Raw genomic sequence first — 18,736 nt, 5'->3', positions numbered from 1 at the left:
CTGTGACCGCCCAGCTCCAGACATAGACTTGCCTCCGGCTGCGCCCTCTGAGACAGCAGACCATTACCTGCTGTGTCCATCAAGCACTGTGCCAACAGGGCAATCTTGTGACTATTGTGGGAGGGACATTTCAATCACATGTGAAACACCCCGTTTGTGGGTATATAACCACTGTGTGCACCCCACTTCTTCGGTGCCCTTTCTTCCTTCGGGAAGAAAGTCCCCGGGCCATGGTTCCTCATAAAGCTTTGTTTAATTTTCTCTTGCTATTCTGTCTCATGTGAATTTAATTCGTTCTCCAGCCAGACGAACCCCCATTTGGGGAGAGGAAATGTCCTCCTCCCCTACACTGCTCATGTCCATTTGAGGTCCACAGAGAAGAGAGTATACAGTCACGCACTGTATGATGACATTTCAGTTAACGATGGACTGCATATACAACAGTGGTCCCATAAGAGCAGTACCATAGAGCCTAGGTGTGTAGTAGGCTATATCACCTAGGTTTGTGTAAGTACGCCTTCGCACAATGATGAAATCACCTAACGACTCATTTTCCAGAAGGTGACCTCATCGTTAAGGAATGCATGATTATTTTAAAAACATAAGCCGTTTCTTACTCCTGGCTGGCTGTGAATAGTATTCAGCTTATTTCTTCCCCTTCCATGGGTTTGTCAGAAAAGAAAAAAATTATCCAACCAACTTTCGTTTAAACAGAAGTGATTTATTACTTTTAAACAAATGGCTATGTATTTTGGCAGGAATATTAAATGTGCCCACCGTTGTATAATTCTGAGTATACTCATTGTACATGCTGAGAGTCTGCTTACACTGCCTGAAATGCTCTGTCATGCTTTCTACCTGTCACTGATGCCTCTCCATCCTGGTCAACAGCCTAAAAGAACACAATTTTTACAGTCAGTTTGAGGCAACCTATAGATTTTGGCTATGACCTTTCAGACCTCAGTCAGTCTTTACTATTCAGCTTGTTTAGGAATGAAACTGGCACTCTCAGTGGCCACTCACTCAGTAGCCAGCTAGGGCAAATAATATTGATGCTCTTCTAATTGCTAGGCAGTGCAGAGGGAGTGATGAGGCCTGCTTGTGGCTGGACTTCTGGCAGCCTGGGGAAATGGGTACAACTTGAGTATGGTGGCTGCTTTGTCAGCCTCAGCACCGTAAGCAGGCAGAGAAACATTACGGGAGAAATTGGAGGATTAAGATTGCATATGTCAGCCAAGGATAATGTAGTTTGAGGCAAAAACTGCGTCTCTAGTCCTTATTATTAACTAATACTTTCCCGTTATCTGTTAGCTTTGGACCCAGGGTTATTTCCCTGTGAACAAAGCCAAAATATCAGGGCATGTATAAGCAGAGTGTAGGTGTACTACCCTGACAGGGTGACAAATTTGTCTTGGTTTACCTGGGATTTTCCTGGTTTTAAAACTGAAGGCATCACGTTCTGGAAACCTCCTCAATCCCAGGTAAACTGGCAGTTAGTCACCCTCCAGCCTGAGCATCTAGAAGATAATACTCTCATAAGTTTTGTGTATGTGTATACATGTGAATTTATTGAACTACGTATCCGTTAATTAACATTTTGTGGTGTAGAAATGTTTAACCAGATATTCTCTATCTGGTTATGCTGTCATTAAGTTGGGGTATTTTCATCTTGTCCACGAAGAAGTCATGAGAGGCTGGCTTTCCTGAAATCAAGATGTAATAGGCCAATATTGGTTTGATCATTTTAACAGACACATCGAAAATGACAAAATGTCATAAAATGACGTTTTTTGGAATTTTGACAGAAACATATTAAATTCTTTGTTCAATAAAATATAGAATTTGCCTTTTTGTTTTTCATCACTTTTTCATTTTACTATCAGTTTGGTGATGTTTAAAAAGATATGTAATTGCAACTTAGGTGGATCTGATCTTTAATTTTGTATCTTCTACTTGCCCAAGTCATTTACCCCCTTAAGCTTCCATTTCCTCTGCAAAACCATCCTTTGCAGAGGGCTTATAACATTTTAGTGAGATAATGTGTATAAAGAATCTTATCGGGGCCAACCCAGTGGCACAGCGATTAAGTTCGCACGTTCTGCTTCTCGGCAGCCCGGGGTTCGCTGGTTCAGATCCCAGTTGCAGACACGGCACTGTTTGGCATGCCATGCTGTGGTAGGTACCCCACATATAAAGTAGAGGAATATGGGCACAGATGTTAGCTCAGGGCTAATCTTCCTCAAAAAAAAAAATGAATCTTATCCATGATAGATAATAAATATTAGTTTTCTTCCCTGCATTTTTTCTAAAAACAGCACTATTTTGAACACAGTCAGAATCCACAAATAGCTCATAATGATTGACAGTGGTTTTGTAAGCACATGGGTCAGCAATTGCTATGGGAGATACTCTTATAGCAAAAGACAGCAATTCATACAGCTAAGCTTCCATTCCCACAACATTAACACAGAATGTGCCAATGAACATATATTTCTGGCTACTGTCTAATATGAGGCTAAAGCTTGATCTGAGTGATTAATATAAATTAAAATATATCTACTTGAGGTTTCAACAAAACTTTGATAAGGATAATGAATCCTTTCTTTCATGTTCATCCTACACTGTTTTTGAAAATTTTTTAGATACCTATGTGCCTTAACTAGTTGACTATAATCTTAGTACACTAAGTCAAGCTGCCAACCCTGACTGATCAGTCATGGGCTAACTTGAGAGACGGTGACCTTAAATTAACTCTCAGCATATATGTAGAGCCAGCAATGGAAATTAGTGTGGGATACTAAGTATCAAGAAGATTTTGAAGATATATGTAAGGTCATGCAAACCTCTCATTTTACAGATGAAAAAATAAGTGTCAGAAGTATTGATGTCAAAATCACACAGAAAATTAACAACAGTTAAGATAAAGATCAAGACTCTTGACATCCTAGTCAAGACTGTCTACCTCATAGCCCATTTGAAGAGAAAGATTCAGAGATGGGCTTGAAAGCGATGTCAAAGGATACATTGATTTTTTTTTTTTTAGGGAAAAGACATTTTATTATGTGTCTATTTTGTTTAAAAATTATTAAATATAGGGACACTTATTAGCAGAGTGAAGGAAAAACTCTCATTGCAGCTTGAATAATTCCATTGGAAGGTTACTCTGCTAGTTGGTTTTCAAGGGCTATTGTCCTGGTCGATGGGCTGCTCACTCCTGTAGATGGCACAACTGTGAGATGGATATCCGCTCTTATCTCTTGACCTGTTATATTAATTGCTTGCTGTTGATAACTGTTTATCTAAACACATCCTGAGAAATAAGAGGAATGGCCTATTGAAGAACATCACGATAAGAGTCCTTTCCCAGTGAGAAAGAGGATCACATCTCAGAAGACATCTGTCATTATCTTAAAAAGAGGCTCTGTCATGAATATTGCTCTTGGATTTATTACCAAGAGCCAGAAGAATATTTTTACAAATTTAGTTAGTAAAGGAGATTGTGCCACAGCTCCTCAATGATAGGAATGGTAAATTTGCAGTGAGAACTGAGAAAATACAGAGACAGGACAAAAGATTCATTACGGAAGCGCTCAATAGGAAAAATGGAAAAACAGACCAGTCTGGACCTGCAAACGGGTCAGGCATTGTTTTTCCCTTCTGTTCTTTTTATTTCCTTCAAGTACAGATCTCCAGGAGTGATTTTAAATGTACTATTATTGAAGGATCTCTGAGGCTTGTGGAAGTTGAGGATTTGTATAATTTGGAATGTCAAGCCCAGACAAGAGGAAAAGGAGGACTGTCTGCTTAGAACAGGCTCAGGAGATCAAGGCTTAAAGGACATAGTTGAAGGGTCTTTTTGGTTTCCCATTATTTTGTTATGGAGCATTTACTACATGCCACACACTTTGCTAGGCATAGGGTTGGGATGGCATGTCAATTAGCTGTTACTGCTAAGCCATCCCAAAACAGTAGCTTTAAACAGCAATTATCTATTATAGTTTGTGAAAAAACAAAATTAAACTGAGTAAATTTGAAGATCTAATTGGCTTTATTAAATGATTTATGACTCAGGCAACCTCTCATGTAGTGAGCAGAGAGATACTCCGAGGAGTTATACAAAATGGAAGGTTTTTATAGGAAGAAGGGTGGGGCAAGGAAATTATTAAGAAAAGATTCTTTTGGGCCAGAACATCTTCTCTTTGCAGAGAAGAGAAAGGCAAGGATTTTATCATGCAGATTGCTGCTACTTCCTCGGGGGAATAGAGAGGGCCCAGGTGACACATTACCTCACTGGCACTGCCCAGAAAATTCCAGACTGGTTAATTAACATTGCATTTCTGGGGAAGGTCAAAACCGCAATTAGGTTAGTTATTAAATCTAGATTTGATAGCCTGGGCATTAGTACAAGTGATGCCACTTTGTGACTATGGTTTTCTCTTTTACAAGCTCACGTGTCTTCAGGTCAGGAGGAGGTTGGTTGATCTTGGCTGGGCTCAGCTGAGCAGCTCTTCTTCAGGGCATGGACTTGTCTGGACTCAGTTTCACACCAAACTCTTGGTTCAGGCCCCTTCTATGTATATTTACTCTTTTTATTTATTTATTTATTTTTAATTTTTTTTTTCTGCTTTATCTCCCCAAACCCCCCCGTACACAGTTGTATATCTTAGTTGCAGGTCCTTCTAGTTGTTGTATATTTACTCTTGGGCCCAAGTTGAGAGGGTAGTGACTGCCTGAAGGAAGCTCTTCTTGTGAAGCCAGCTGCACAAGAGGGCAAACAGAAACATACTTGACCTCTTAATGCCTCGGCTTGGAACATGCACATGTCACCTCCATCTTATTTTATTGGCCAAAGCGATAATTGTGGCTAAGCCCACTGTCAAAGGGTTTAATTCTAATATTATGGAAAGAACTGCAAAGTCACATGACAAAGTTGGGGAGACAGAGATGAAGAGTTGTTGCCAATAATGCCACCTACCACAGATGAGTTGAAGATAACATTGCAGTACCCATCTTAAAGGAAATCATGATATAGTAAGAGAAATAGAAAAAGCAGGCAAGTAATGATCATATAGATTGTCAGGTGCCTGAGAGGTGTATGTAAGATGTCTGGGCCAGATATCTAGAGTAGGAAAATATATTCCATTATGTGTTTGACCGTTGAGTAAATAAATGAATAGCATAGATCCTGAGATCCAAGATTTGTTTGGAAAAGAAATAGTTGTGTATTTGGTACAGATTCGTTCTTCCTTCCTCTCTCTTTCACTCTCACTCTTCTTTCTTTTCTTCTACTTCTTCCTTGTCCTTCTCCTCCTTCCCTTTCCTTTTTTCTTCTTCTTTGTTTGCTATTAATTTTGGAAATCTGAGTATGGGAAATAAGGAGACTTGGGATCCTAATTGATTGCTCCAAATTCCCCTTTCTCCATATGGCCAGTATACATACAAGCTACTCGAGTGAGCAAATAGTTGAAAACCCACTTTAAGTCAAGATATCTGTATTTCAAGTTTACATGTGTTGTATTACAGAAGTGTTTTCCTCCCTAACTGTGGTCTGAAAATTTTGTATTCTACAGAAATTTCACAAGATATTGTAGGGCGGTAATTTTTGAAGTCTGTCTCTGCTGGGCTTGTCCCCAGAAGACACTGAGATGATTAGGATAAGGATCCCATCATGTCCTAGGCGGTAACACATGTGTAGTCTCATGGCTCCCTTCAGAAGGTTGAGTTGCTTTGGAATTTATAGCAGGAAGATATCGCAAACCCCTTTACTAGCCAACCTAAGGGTAGAGCTGACCATCTGTGAGGAAAGAGTGTATGCTTAACTAAATGAAGTAATACAGGAAGTTTTTCCTCTTCATTGCCTGTTCACTACTTGCCTGTCACCAATGTCTAATAAATTCTTCTATAGACAAGAGCTGGCAAACCATGACCAATGGGCTATATGACCCAATGCCTGTTTTGTAAACATTGTTTTAATAGCACACAGCTATACCCATTCACTCACTCATCTGTGGCTACTCTTGTGCTACAATAGCAGAGTTCAGTACTTGCGACAGAAACAGTATAGCCTGCAAAACCACAAACATTTACCATCTAAACATTTATAGACAAAATTTGTTGACCTCTGTGTTACAGACATGTTCCTTTGGGCTAAACTTTATTATCAGTTAAAATATACATACTGGTGAAGGATTTTGATTACTTATGGATTGGGGAGACTGTAGAGAATACAAATACTCTTAAGAGACGATGAGGCACAAGAGGCTGCTGCTTATTTTTTTGTGCTCAATTATTTCTCAATATCACCATTATTATTCAAGTAATTCAACAGGTCGAGGGTCCTCAAAATAAATTGTTTTCATATGGAGGTGGTAAGACATAGTGAAAAGAGCTGAGCTTCTTATGAATTTTAGCAATGCCACTTGACAGTGATGAAAACTTGTGCAAATTACTTAATTCCTCTGAGGGCCAGTGTTCTTATATTGTTGTCAATTTCATTTTGCTGTAGAAATTGTTCTGAGTATTAAATACAATAACATAAGAGCTAAGTAAGAAAATAACTTAATGAATCAGAAGAAAATACACGACTGAATTGAGAATATTCAAACATATAACCATGAAAAGTAACTATCTATAAAGCTTAGAGATGAAAAATATAATGACTAAAGTGAAAAAATCCTCTTAATTGAATATTATTCTAATATTAAAAATGAATTAGATTCAGATATATAAACATACACAAATTTTTTAAAAATATAATATTGAGAGAGAAAAATTGCTGAATGATAATCTCGGCCAATTATTTGTATAAAGCTTGACAAGTGAAACATTATATATTTTTATCAATTCATTTGTATACAATATATATGATATTTTCTTAAAAGTAAAAGATCTGAGTCAATGGCAAAATGCTATTATTTCTTGAGGTTTTCCTCGAACATTTTGTTGAGGTGGTTAGTGTCAGAAGAATGGATTGTTTATGAATTGGAAAGACCACTGAACTAAGTATACAGAGACCTGAAGATTTGTCTCAGTTCTGTCACCAGTTGATTGTTTGATTGTGGGTGGTAGTTATTATGATTCTTAAGTGCTTTACGATTTATAAAGAATTCCACGGATTATCTCATTTAATCCTTACAACAGCCAGATGAGATGGGTATAATATGCTATTTGGTAGTGAAGCTGAGGCTCAGCTGTATTTTGTACTCAGGGTCTCAGGTTGCCAGATTTAGCAAATGTTAATACAGGAGGCCCAGTTTAATATGAATACCAGATAAACAAAAACAAATTTTTTTAGGATAAATATGTCCCATGCAGTGTTTTATCTGGCCACCCTGTAAGTCTCAAACAATTGCAAATAACAAAGGTAGGCCTATGACGTTAACTCCTGATTTCAGCTCCAAAGTTCTCTCCACTTTATCAGAACTGTGTCTTCAGTTATCCATTCAATGTGGGGTTTTTTTGGTTTATTTTTAATAAACCAGGAAGGTGTGAATGGTGGTAATCAAGTCCTGACTTGACTCTGTTTTTTTTTTTAAGGTATGCTTTTTGGTGAGGAAGATTGGCCCTGGGCCAACATCTGTTGCCAATTTTCCCCTTTTTTATTTTTCTTCCCCAAACCCCAGTACCTAGCTGTATATCCTAGTTGTAAGTCCTTCTAGTTCTTCTATATGGGATGCCACCACAGCATGGCTTGTGAGTGGTGTGTAGGTCTGCGCCCAGGAGCCAAACTGGGGAAGCCCTTACTGCCTTAACCACTGTGACACTGGGCCAGCCCCCAATGTTTGTTCTTTAGTATAAAAATATTTATTGAGCGCATAGTTCTTAAGTAGAGGAGTGGCGTGATCTTACTTAGCCTCAGAAAAGTCACTTAGATGACTGAATGAAAAATGGATTGGAGGAGAACAAGATGAAGGCTGAGAGACTGCTGAGGAAGCTGATGTTGGGTGCATGTAGGTGCAGCTCACGAAGAAAGAGAACGCAGGAAGTAGATCAGATTTTTCTGGGAGGCTTAGACCATAATAAGCATGGATTTTAGATGTGTTGAACTCATACCACATAGAACACTTAGGTAGGAAAATCCAGGAGATGGTTTAAGTAATAGGTCTGAAGACTAAGATAAATACTTCATTTAAAGTGATAGATTCAGGAATCACTGGCATTTGGATTCTACCATATTCCTACCATGTCCCAGATTTTGTATGTTAGGATAAATTACCTTGTCCTAGCTCTCAAGGAACTTATTTATAGTCCAGTAAAGGAAGCAAGCAATTAAAAAGTCAGCTAAAATACAGAGTGACATGAACAATACTGAAAGAATACCAAAGGTTCTCTGGGATCCAGAGGAAGGAATGACCTCTAATTTGAGTCTAAAGAGGGGAGCGAGAATTTGCTCAGTGCACAGTGGTGGGAGAGCAGTGCAAGCTGACGGTCCAGAGTTGGTGAAGACATGGAGCTAAGAAAGAAAGCACAGTACTTAGACAAAGCTTATTATGGATGGAACATAGAACGTAAAAGGTGAGAAAGAGGAAATCAACTGAAGAAATAACGAGGGGGTACGTTGTAAAGAATGTTCGTAGCCCTGTAGAAGACTCTGGACTATTTTTGTCAGGGAAATCATTAAGTGATTTTTATCAGGGAAGTGACATGATCAGATTTAGTTCTCCAAAAGACCATCCTGGCTGTGTGAGAAATAGACTAGAGGGAAAAAAGCAGAAATGAGAGAGGCTAGACAAGAGGCTGTTGTAATAATCCAGGCAGGAGATGATGATGACTTGAAATAAACATTTTTAGAGTTATTTAGAGGATACAATCAGTGGAATAAGAGAGGGAATTGATGTGGAGTGCAAAGAAGAAGCATAATTCAAGTCTTAAACATAGAAATGTAATTCAAATCTGAAAATCTGGTGGCTTGGGCAACCAAAGAATGATTGTGCCATCCTTGAGATAGTGATAACAAATGTTGCAAGAGGACCAGATTTGAGCAGAAGAAAGAAGGATGTGGTTTTGAACGCACTGAGGTTAGGTATCTGTGAGCGTCACATGAAGTCAACTGGATACATGAGTTTGGAAGTTAGTAAAGAGGGATAGGATGAAGTAAAGACTTCGGAATTATCACTAAGCGTTACATGTTTTTCTTAAAGTCACAAAAGTAGATGAGATCTACATGAAGGACATGTAAAGTGAGAAACAGAGAGGTCCTCAAGGAAAACTCTGAGAAATCCCAATATTATAGGTCCAGGTAGAGAAAAATAACCTGGAACAGAGGTAGAGGAGCCATCTAAATAGGAAGAAAATGAGAAGAGAGTGGCAGGAATGGTCTAGATGTCGATAAAGAGAAAGTGGACAATAAAATCCATTGTAAGTTGGAATAATACTGGATAGATGTGATAAAAGAAACATGGGGCAAAATTTACAAAATCACAGTAAGACGTTTGAAGTAATTAGTAAAAGAGAGTTGGGTGGAACGTCAAAGAAGGACAGACAAGAAATAAATAGAAAAATAATAGGAATCAAAAACTATAACTTCTCAATGAAGTCAAAATAAGTCAAGAGAAGTAACTGTGAGTGATAGAAGGGTGAAGGTTATGGTCAGGGTGGAAATCTTTTACATATTTACACATTTAAAAATTACACAAATAGGGGCCAGCCTGGTGGGGCAGTGGTTAAGTGGGCACGTTTCGCTTTGGCAGCCCGGGGTTCGCCGGTTCGGATCCCAGGTGCGGACAGGGCACTGCCTGGCAAGCCATGCTGTGGTAGGCGTCCCATATATAAAGTAGAGGAAGATGGGCACGGATGTTAGCTCAGGGCCAGTCTTCCTCAGAAAATAAAAAAGAGGAGGATTGGCAGATGTTAGCTCAGGGCTAATCTTCCTCGGAAAAAAAAAAGAATAAAAATTACACAAATAATGTAAAAATATGTTCTTATTGAAAGTAATTCAGTAGTTACAGAACTACAGAGGCTAAAATACTGAAGTGTCCTCATCTTTTCTGTCATCCATCCCTTTCACACAGGAACCACTGTCAGCAGTTTGGTGTTTATTCTTTTGGAAACTTTTTCATAAATTTGCATATATACACATGGCTGCACATAATTCATTTTTATAAAAATGGATCATAATATTCTGATTGACTTTTTTTTCATTTAATAATATGTCTTGGTGAACTTCCATATCAGTACATTTGTATCTCTCTCATTTGTTTAAACAATTGCATGATATTTTGTATTATACAATTACAATAATTTATTTATTTTCCTATTATTTGGCAATTGACTTACTTGAGAGTTGAATTTTAAATCAAATATTTCAAAGGTGGAACAGCAGTGGGCAGTGACAAAGTCCAGGGTGAGGGCACGGGAACGGATGGCAGAATTAGAGCTGAGGAGACCTTGGTGATAAGAATGCAAGGGGGAGTATTGGCTGTGAAATGGCTTAAAACCAGGGGGTACTGAGGGCATCCGGAGTGAAGGCAGGATTGAAGATGTGTCAAAGGATGGTCAGCTCTGAGTTAAAGGCTTCAATTAACAAGGGTGAATGACCAGGAGCATGCTAGATACCAATGATGGGAAGGCATTGAAAATTATATGCTTAGGTGGAAAGAGCCACAAGAGACCTTGTTTGGGTTTTTCTCTTCTTTTTTTTTTCCAGGCCTAAGCAGAGATGTTCTCAAAGGAGCACTGGAGACTTCATCTTAGACCTAGAGTCAGGGATGCTGAAGCAGAGAGAGAATTTTCTATTGAGATGCATTTATTACACACAGCGTCCTCCAGGCACTGCTAGGTGTATGTGAAAGCCTAGGAGGAGCAGAACAATTCATGATGGATTTGAGGATGCTGGAATTTACAGTGAAAGAGAAGATGTAGAGGCCTCAAAGGAGTTGCTTGTAGTTGGGAAGCAGTGAGGCGTTGTGTCCTGGAGAGGAAGCCCCAAGCAGTACGGGATTGAGAGAAGAGGCAGGATGTGAGCAGGGATACTGCGAGTGTGAAGTGGTAGATGTGGGTAGCCTCCTGATTTCCTCAATAAGTAGTTCTTCCAGGCCCCAAGGAGGTGGTGGGAGTAAGAAGATTCAGGCCTCTCAGGAGTTACTCATGACTTGGAATGAAGGGTGCTCCTGAGAAAATTCTGGTCATAGCAAAGAAGCTGACAATGGAAACCAGTCCCTGGATCTATCACTATGTACTGGAAACAGCCCTTGTCTCCAGTGGGGGATGGTAGTGTGGGGAGCACTGTCTCCACACTAGGATCATCTCTGCAAGTGAGTCACCCGCCCAATTTCCTCATCTTCAAAATAAGTGGTTATTCTAAATTATTTCCAAAGTCAAAATCTATAATTCTGAGTATTATAACCCTATTTCATATAATTGTCTTTTCCTTCTAGGAAAATTATCCTGTTAACAAGACTAGCATCAGCAAATAGTTCTCAGTGTTGGTGGTTGTGGGTTTCTTAGGAGTTTATATGAGGTGTGACATTTATTTAAATGGATTTGTTTCTTTGCTCTTCCTATTCCGTGCTGGCTAGACAGCTCTCCTTGGGGTCTCTCATCTATTTCTATGCCATCCCATTCATCACTCACAAAATCATTAATTTGCCTGTGTAGTGTTGCCTCCTGAGGCCTCCTTTTTCTGAGTCAATAGAACTGAGAGCTAATGCACATTTCACAAATATTGCTGGGAAGGGGCTTGGGGCGTGAGTTGGAAAGACCTTCCTCTTTCATTGAAGGATGTACCATAATAATTCATTTCTTTTATATGAGTCTTGAAGAAGGGAACTCCCAGATTAAAGGTAAGACTATAGAAAACATACCTGTGCATCTTAAGTCAGACAGAGCTGTGTTCAGATCAGCTCAAATCATATGCAGTTATTGAGCACCTGCTGTGTGCCTGGTACTCTGCTGGGCTATGTAGGAGAAAGGAAGAAACGTGGAACATGGTTTTGCTCTTGAGGTAATTACAATTAATTGAGGAGACCAGAAATAAACATGTAAACAGGTAAATAAGGATAAAATAAAAATTTCTTGATAATGAAAGCAAAGATGTTGCAAAACAGAACTTGATTATGGACAAATGAATTATAGACAAGAATTTCCATAGACTTTGAAAGGAAAATGAGATACTTCAGGCTATAATAAATGGAGAAGACATTGAGGGAAAAGGCTCATTTCGTCTTAGAGCTTAGGGTCTTAAGTGTATGTCTTAAAGTGTATGTAGGATTTGGTTATATGGACAGAGCTGCGAAGGCAACACATAAGGTGACTGAGAATGGTCTGAACAAGCACATGAGGGTGGCAAAATGCATGGCATGCCTGTAGTAATGGACAAATGAATGGAAACATTAGGAGTCAGAGCCAGATGATGGAAGTGATAGAGCCATCAGAGACAAATGATGAAAGAAGCTAAGCTTGAGGAGTTTGGACTACTCCACAGGTGAAGTCTTTGCTCAGGACAGCGGGACACAGTTAGGAGACTGATATAAGGAGACATTTTGAGTGACAATAATGAAAGAGGAGAGTGTGAAATCATGGATACCAGAAGGATAAGAATGCAGTAAAACCTAAGGGAGTGGATCTGAACAGATGCAGTGCAGTAGGAATGGGCAAGAGAAACACTGGGAAGAAGAAAATTGGCTGACTCACAGGTACCTGGACTCTTCCTGTTCCCCACACATATTTTTTTCAGGCCATTGCACCCGTCCATCTCTCAGCTGGTCATGCTCTTCTCCCACAGCATTGCAGAACTGGCTTTGTGGTCTTTCATGCTCTCAAAAAGCTCTGTTTCTAAAAATGCTCCAGGCACTTTCTATCACATTACGTTACCTTATTCTCATTGTAAACCTTTTTATTATCCCAAAGTAGCTTCCTCATCATTCATTCACTTGTTTATTTGCTTGCTTATCATCTGACTCATTTGATAAACTGTAAACTCTGCAAGCAGAGGCCTTGCCTACAATGTTCATGGCTATAATCTACAGCACACAGGATAATGACTAGCATATCCTAGATGCTCAATAAATGCTTATGGATGAAAGAATGGCAGTGAGAGAAGGATGCAATGGCATAAGCATAATTTCTGGAGTCTGTCGCTCATATTATTATCATGTACAAGGCGTGATAATGAGTTTATGCTTAAGGGCTTACAAATTGAAGTTTTGGTGCCAGTGACTAGCAGAAAATGTTACCCCTGGGAAATTAAATGTGTCAAGAACAGACATGAGAATCTTTGTTCCCTTATCCTGAGCACCCGTAGGACTGATTGGGAATTCCTTCAAATCCATTGAAAGTCTTTCCTACAGGTTCCAATATACTAGCAATATCTCCAAGGTCCCCTTCCTCCCAATGCTAACACTCTATGATTTTAAGTTACTGAATTCATAATCCAAATCAATATTCTTTTCATATAAGTGCTCAGCTAGGGTAGCCACACACTTATTCCACTGAAACTTCCAATATCTAAAATATTTATGAATGTTACCATAGGGGCCAATATTCACAGACTATTTCAATAACCACATAATTAAATATATCTCATAACTTTATACACTTCAGTTTTTCTTTAAAGTTTTATGATAGAAACCACTAATTTTTAAAAATGAGTCTTGAGATGGTTGCTAAGGTTGAATCAGTTTTCTTTTATATAATCAGATTTTGTGCAGTCAGAAGTGGAAACTGAACTTTATTCTAAACTATCCATTTGTGATTAACCAAGAATTGACTGAATCAAGTTAAAAGCCTGAGATGTATTTATATTCCTTATGCAGGGTAAAAATAATATCTATATCCCCTTATGTAGGATAAAAATAATATCTTGAATAGAAGGTGTGTGAAGCATTTCGGTAAATTTGTACTTCAGTCTGATGAACAGCCTCCAACAGACCTTTATTTGGAAGGATTAAAGTTAAAGGGCATCCATAACTCCCAAGGGGAACTAAAGAGCATAGGTGATCCCGTCTCAGGAACGGGTGGAATCGATTCCTTCCATGAGGATGGGAGAAGGGGGAACAGCTTGAGTCCATTACTCCAAGTGACCAGTAGTGATAAAAATTGCCACTTTATCTAAGCAGTACCCATTTATGCTTGGGTAGAACAGCCAGAAACCTAATTTTGATTGCAAAAGGGTATGGTTTCCTGCTCCAAAAAGATTTTGTTCCTATTCACTGACTGCTTTCAGAAATATTTTTAGCAGCAGTCTAAGCATGCCACGTTAATGTGACAAAGAGGGCTTAAACGGTCTTTTTAAACTGTGTAACTGTGACTTAAATTCTCACAGAGCCATAGGTGAGTGGCCTGAGAGTCTCCTTTGGGAGCGCTGATGAGGAGTTGGGGGGAAGAAGAAGGAAGAAGCAGCCCAGCAGGAAGAGAGCGTGGGAAAAGCAGCCTGCGGCTTGCAAAAGGAAGCTTAACTTAACAACTTTGCTCCTAAACCTTGGTCAAAAGTCACTTTCTTCTGAAAATCAACTCCAGAAACCAAAGAAAATAACTATAGCAGTGGTTCTGTTCTTCTTTACAAAGTCCTGCAGTCCAGCTTGAGAAAATTCCCTTGATCTAAAAACAAGTTAGATAAAAATCCCATGGGGTAAAGCTATTGTGACATGATTATGGGTTTTCTCTCTTAAAAGGACCAGCCACAGAAACGTATAATTGCACAATCAGCCCAGCTATTGTGGGCCGTATCTGCAAGTGTCTCAGTGAACTTAGGATAAGTATTACTATCAGGGGAGCAATCGGAGTTCTTTAGAAAATGGGAGCTCCCCAGCCTATTTAACATAGACATGCAGAGAGTTGCAAGGCAAGAGAAGAAGTTTATGACTTGATCCTATTATATCAACTTCTGAATGTTTATCAATAACTGATAAGTTTTCTCTCAGTGACAAAGCTAGGATTTTTCTCTTTTACATGGCATCAAAGGAGCTTGACCCTAATATTCCTTGTGGAGCTCTGGCTTGGAGTCTCTGGATGGTGTAGGGAAGAAGGCATTTCCTCTACCCACTCTGGGTCCGTCTGACCAGACAACGAATTAAATTCACATGAGACAGAATAACAGGAGAAAATTAAACAAAGCTTTATAGCATGTATACATGGGAGAGACACAGGAAAACTGAGTAACTCACCAAAATGGCGGAAGCTCTCACTTTAAATACCATCCTCAGCTCAAGACAAAGGAGGATGTTGTGGGTGGGGGGAGTCAGTTATGGGGGATTACCAGAAAAGCACAGTAAACAAGAGTAAGGTTATTATGCAGATTTAAGTCCTTGCCTTCCGCATTGATAAGAGTTCCTAGAGATAAGGTCATCCCCCACTCCTTCCTGGTACTGAGAGGGAGACACCTTTATAAATGGAGATTCACCTTATAAATGTAAATGTTTATTACAAAGGGTAACTTCTACTTTTCAGAGTTTTTCTCATGTTTGCAGTTTTTAAAAGTAACCAGCCCAAAATAATCCTCATGCCAGAGAGACATATCTTGGGGTGGCCAATTCTAGTCCCCTGCAATGGTGTTGAGAACATCTTGGAGACTTATTCAAGGAGTGTCCCTAAGCCCCTTCCTTCAGAGAAGCAATGATTCCTCATTCTATCAGCTGCTTGCAAGGGGCAAATCATCCAGTCCACTGAACTATTAATAAATGGTGTTCAGTAAATGCTAGTTGTTGATGATAGTAATAATGGTGACAGACTTACTTGATTCAAAAAGAAATATGTATATTTCAGTTTATATTCAGCTTTGGGCAAGGGTCTTTCTTGACCATGAAGGTGTCACATTTTTCTCCACACTCTAAAAGAATGCTTTCAGTTTCCCATTTTCTATATAAAACTTCTGGAACAAGATTATATCTCCAATGCTTACATTTAGTTTTAATTAGCAATCACTTCTGAGCTGCACATTGAAATGCTTCTGTAAAAGAAATGGAAAAATTTATTAGTCTGTCCGTCTTGGTGCAAAAATCATTTTTTTTTCCAAAAACTTCACAGAATAGAGAAGTGTGGTGAAATATAGATTTTTAACTTCTTATCCAAGCCATAAATCTCTTCTCAATCTCTAGGATTCTTAACCTTTAGCATGTGCTGGGTTTACTCTCGAATGCTCACAATCACTGCTATCCTCCTCCAAGCTCTCAAGCCAGAAATGAGATAGACAATTTTCATGTGCGGTTGGGAAGTTTCCTTTTATTGGCTGGAGTTGTGCAGGCTAGAAATAACTCTGCAAAGTAGTCTGGGAAATGAATCTAAAACTCGGGCAGAGAGAGGGAAACATGAGGTTACATAGTGGGGTGTCTCGCCATGATGAACAAAGAAAGGATGGTGCATAGATACATTTTATCCTAGAAAAATAACATAAAGAGAATTTACTAAAAATAAGTTCAATGTTTATTCAAATATGTCTTATAACAAACTAGGAGAGGTAGAAAACTCTATACTTGCAGTTAAAATGTAGAAGATTAGGATGCTATAATTTTCATCTCCTTCCACTCAGCCAGCATCATAGGCAGAGCTGTCCCCAATTCATTCATTCATTGGACAACTATTGAGCATTAACTGTGTATCAGGCTTTGCGATAAGATCTGCTATTTCAAGGCAGAGTCAAATACTGTCCTTATCTACAAGGAGCTCCCAACTTGAAGGAGAGGAGGTATATAACTATACACTTAGGGTCATGAGATAAGTGAGGGAGTGGTTTGTAAATACCCTGAAGGAGTACAAGGAATAAAAGCATCCAGCTGCAAAGGGGGGTGCCAAATGTCAAGGGCAAGAACAGAAGAGGTGGTAACTGAAGTGAGAGATGAGTAGGAGTTTATCAAGCATGGTGGGAAGGCCATTCTAGAGCCTTCACAGTGCATAGGCACCATGCAGCAACAATGAATCAAGAAGCTACATGACATCTGCTGTGATTTCAGTGGTGTCCTTTGGAGGCCAGGGATGGGTTTTGAGGTTAGTAGGGTCAGGCAGACATCAAGTCATGGAAGATATTTCTTAGAAGGCATTTGGATTTGAGCATGATGCAGTTCTCAACTGAATGAGAGCTCTTCTCAAAATCACTTTTTTTTTGTGGACACATACATGATAAAATAATTGCCAAGTAAGAAAATATCTAATGACATAAAGCTATAAATCCTTCAACAATGCACTTACAGGAATTTGTGCTTAATCACTACCAACATATTAATTGAACCCTTATCTTATGCCATTCACTGTGCTGGGAAAAGGAAATGCACAGATCGGCAGAGACAATTCCTGTTCTGAAGTTGCTTAGTATTCACTGAGGGAGCGAATAGTTAACAAAGCAGAACAACACATTCTGATAATTCCAATAATGGAGGCCCCTACAGGTACAAGAGGAATTAAAAAGATCAGAGGGTTCTAAGCTTTCTTGGAGATGTCAGCAAAAGCATCACAGAACAAGGCTTAACTTACATTTCAAACAAGGAGTAGGAATTTTCCAGAAAGAAGCATTGCTGTGATGGAGAATAGATGGCATTCGAGGAGGAGGGAACAACTTGTTCAAAGGCTTAGAAATAGAGAAAAGCAAAATGTGAACTTACTGGATCAGCAATAAGGTCAAAGGGCTAAGAAACTATGATTAGGAAGACCTACTTTTATCTCATTTGGAAAGTGGAATGAAAATAGTGAGTTCTCCAACTGTGTAAAGGGCGGGCAGATCCTTGACCACCTAGTTTTGTGTTAGGACTCGCGGGCATAAAAACTTTCAATTAGAATGTCTGGTTATTACTGGAATCTACAGTAATTCTCTGCTTGGTTGAAATATCACAGTTAAAACAATAGAGGAAGCAGCTTTGTAGAATTAAAGAATATTATGAAAATGGAAACAAAACGGAAATTATATACGCTACTAATTTGAAAATGCAGATCAGAGAGAAAATATCAAAATGGTAATATCTGCATTTTAAAAGTGCTGTTTATCACTACTTTGCAACCTACTATTATTGGACTATTACCTTGATGATTAAACTTTTCAATTACATGTTGCATTGTATTAGGCTTTATACAATCATTAATTAGTTCACTCACATAAAACCCCATGAGGAAGCAGAGGGGTTTTATTACCCACTGTTTCACAGATGAGAAAACAAAGGCAGCAAGGTTAAGTGGCTTCCTAAGTTCCTACTATCAGGTGTGAGGCCGGCAGGATGGGAGTTGGGCCCCTCGCATCGCCAGCCCGGCACGGCAGTCTTGGTTCTGCTCCCAGCCTCAACTCTCCACTAATTGGGAATGGGTGTCCCTGTTGTTCTTGAAAATTAATGACATTCAGAGCTACAAGATGCATCTGTCTCAGCCTATGTTTGTTTACTTGTGGCAATTAGGGACCATCTGCTCTGGAGGTGATGGTATTAGTCCCTCTTTCTTTGGAAACAGTGACTTCTAGGAATGAGAGATTTTTCAAAGGTCCAGGCTCTTAGGGAAGGGGAGCTGACAAATGAACAGGACCTCAGGTCCTCTGGAGAGGTGGGGGAGGCTGCACATCAGGCACCAGTGGAATGAAACAAACTGAGTTGTTTAGTCTCTTCTCTACTGCCTCACTTTTTCTCCATCCTCTCCAAACATTCTTCCCTTTCCTGGTCAGAGTTCCCATCTGACTAGTAGAGAGGCTACTGAAGAGGAAGTGTGGCCTCCTGGACTTTGACCTTCTACCCAAATGACTGACTGTGGCAGAGTTCAGAGGTCCGGCCTGTCTCCACACGTGTTGTGCACCAAGGGGCTGCCTGTGGCATGGGAATGGCATGGAGGAGCC

Source organism: Equus asinus, chromosome 7, assembly GCF_041296235.1.
Source record: "Equus asinus isolate D_3611 breed Donkey chromosome 7, EquAss-T2T_v2, whole genome shotgun sequence".
Taxonomy (NCBI): domain Eukaryota; kingdom Metazoa; phylum Chordata; class Mammalia; order Perissodactyla; family Equidae; genus Equus; species Equus asinus.
Note: the sequence above shows the minus strand (reverse complement) of the source record.